This window comes from Anguilla anguilla, chromosome 6 (assembly GCF_013347855.1).
Source record: "Anguilla anguilla isolate fAngAng1 chromosome 6, fAngAng1.pri, whole genome shotgun sequence".
NCBI classification, from domain to species: domain Eukaryota; kingdom Metazoa; phylum Chordata; class Actinopteri; order Anguilliformes; family Anguillidae; genus Anguilla; species Anguilla anguilla.
This window is the reverse complement of record NC_049206.1, coordinates 61,462,239-61,465,271: the sequence shown is the minus strand read 5'-3', so window position 1 is coordinate 61,465,271 and position 3,033 is coordinate 61,462,239.

Genomic DNA, 3,033 nt, shown 5'->3' with positions numbered 1-3,033 from the left:
CCTTTGTGTTTGTGTCTTTTTTGCATGTTTGTGAGTGAGTGAGAGTTACATTACATTACATTACAGGCATTTGGCAGACGCTCTTATCCAGAGCGACGTACAACAAAGTGTATAGTGAGTTAGTGAGTCAAAGTGAGTGTGTTCATGAGTGAGTGTGTGAGTGTGTGTGAGCAAGTGAGAGTGTGTGAGCGTGTGTGTGAGCAAGTGAGAGTGTGAGTGAGTGTGTGAGTGTGTGTGAGCGAGTGAGTGTGAGTGTGCGAGTGTGTGTGAGAGTGTGAGAGTGTGTGTGAGCAAGTGAGTGTGAGAGTGTGTGAGCGTGTGTGTGAGCAAGTGAGTGTGAGAGTGTGTGTGAGCGAGTGAGTGTGAGAGTGTGTGAGTGTGTGTGAGCGAGTGTGTGAGAGTGTGTGAGAGCAAGCGTGCGTGCAAGCGGTCTAGTTTTTAGATGGTGCCTCCACTCCTAGAGGGTTTTATTACCTTCTGAAGAAACACAGAACAATTGGGGGTCAGGGTTACAGCATGTCCACACAACGCTATAAGGATGATGGTTTTTCCTCTCTCTCTCTCTCTCTATCTCTCTCACACAAACACACTCACACTCACTCTCACACACACAGTAATTCTGATCTGGTCTGTGGGTTTCAGAAATTGTCACTGAACAAATTATCTCTTCCCCAACATAACATAACGTAATGCTGAGAACAGGCCATTCAGCCCAACACTGCTCGGCATTTTCCTGACTAAATATAAACCTCTCCATATAAGCTCACAGCAAAGTATTTGCTGTGAGTCTCAGTTTGTCCACCAGAGGGCAGTATATTTGCTTCTAATCCACTCACCCCGATAGACACATATGGTAGGTGACAGTAAATGTTTTTTGGCTGGACTGCAACAGCGGGGCTAGCCCAACAAACTTGAATGTCTATGACTGACTGACTGAGTGAGTGAGTGAGTGATGAAGTTACACCATTGGTCGGCCGGATCACGTGTGTTAGGTCCAGCCATATACTAGGTTTTAACCTGGTCTTGTTTCTGTATAATTTCTGTATCTTCAGAGTAAATGCCATACATCACTGCCAGCGAATTTAGAGCAAAAAACACACCTGCTCTCAGCAGTAAAATACAGGCAGAAAAACAGATACAAGAAATTTGAAAATACAAAAAAACTCTAACTGGATTGTGCCAACTGGCAAAATTCATTGTCTCATTTGTGCTTCATATGGACTCATTGGCCCTGTACCTCCACAGGCCCAATCTGCCCCTGAATAACCTCCCCCTCCCCCCAAGCCCAGGGTGGGGGTTGCATATAGGGAGCTGGAAATGGGACAGACAGGATGCATCTTAAATATTTTCTGGCGGAAGGTCTCGCCCCGTAGGGGACGCACGCTTCTGCAGCCGGAGCGTTTCTGATAAGCGCCTCTGCGTCTGCTGCCGCCCTGTCTTATCACCCGCAACCACCAGGGCTACTGCAGCTAGCTCACCCGCAACCACCAGCGCTACTGCAGCTAGCTCACCCGCAACCACCAGCGCTACTGCAGCTAGCTCACCCGCAACCACCAGCGTAATTGCAGCTAGCTCACCCGCAACCACCAGCGCAACTGCAGCTAGCTCACCCGCAACCACCAGGGCTACTGCAGCTAGCTCACCCGCAACCACCAGCGCTACTGCAGCTAGCTCACCCGCAACCACCAGCGCTACTGCAGCTAGCTCACCCGCAACCACCAGCGCTACTGCAGCTAGCTCACCCGCAACCACCAGCGCTACTGCAGCTAGCTCACCCGCAACTACCAGCGCAACTGCAGCTAGCTCACCCGCAACTACCAGCGCTACTGCAGCTAGCTCACCCGCAACTACCAGCGCTACTGCAGCTAGCTCACCCGCAGCCAGCGCTACTGCAGCTAGCTCACCCGCAACCACCAGCGCTACTGCAGCTAGCTCACCCGCAACTACCAGCGCAACTGCAGCTAGCTCACCCGCAACTACCAGCGCTACTGCAGCTAGCTCACCCGCAACTACCAGCGCTACTGCAGCTAGCTCACCCGCAACCACCAGCGCTACTGCAGCTAGCTCACCCACAACTACCAGCGCTACTGCAGCTAGCTCACCCGCAGCCAGCGCTACTGCAGCTAGCTCACCCGCAACTACCAGCACTACTGCAGCTAGCTCACCCGCAACCACCAGCGCTACTGCAACTAGCTCACCCGCAACCACCAGCGCAACTGCAGCTAGCTCACCCGCAACTACCAGCACTACTGTAGCTAGCTCACCCGCAACCACCAGCGCTACTGCAGCTAGCTCACCCGCAACCACCAGCGCTACTGCAGCTAGCTCACCCGCAACTACCAGTACTACTGCAGCTAGCTCACCCGCAACCAGCACTACTGCAGCTAGCTCACCCGCAACTACCAGTACTACTGCAGCTAGCTCACTCGCAGCTAGCGCTACTGCAGCTAGCTCACTCGAAACCAGCACTCCTCTCCTTACACACGTGAGTGCGTGTGCGTGCGTGCGTCTGTGCGTCTGTGTGAGTGTGTGCGTGTGCATGTGTCAGTTCAGCCCAGACTCCTGAAACCAGTGTCTAGCATCGAGGAACCAAATAGCCCAACACAGCTTTTGTAGTTCTAAAAAAGTGTCAAGCAGCTTTTGTAGTTCTAAAAAAGCGCCAAGCAGCTTTTGTAGTTCTTTGAATAAGAACATAAGCGCACAGCACGCGTTATTAGCACACAACAGAACGCCAGGTTCTGGAACGTTTCAGCAGTGAAAGTAGGCAGTATTCCGCATCCCAGCATTCCCGAGCTGTGTTTGGGCAGTGCCGGACCACTGTGCTTTTAAAGCACAAAGCGCCCCCTTTCTAAGAAACAGGGGCCGCACCCCCTTCCTCCCTATCCATTCGTCAGACGTGAAAAGACAAAGAGATGTTGAGTCCGATAGGGCGGGCAGCGATGGGGGATGTCGAGGCGAAGCGGCGTCTTATCTGCATGGCTGTACAGGAATGCACTTCCCCACATTGTCTGGGGCTCTCTCCTTTCCCCCCAA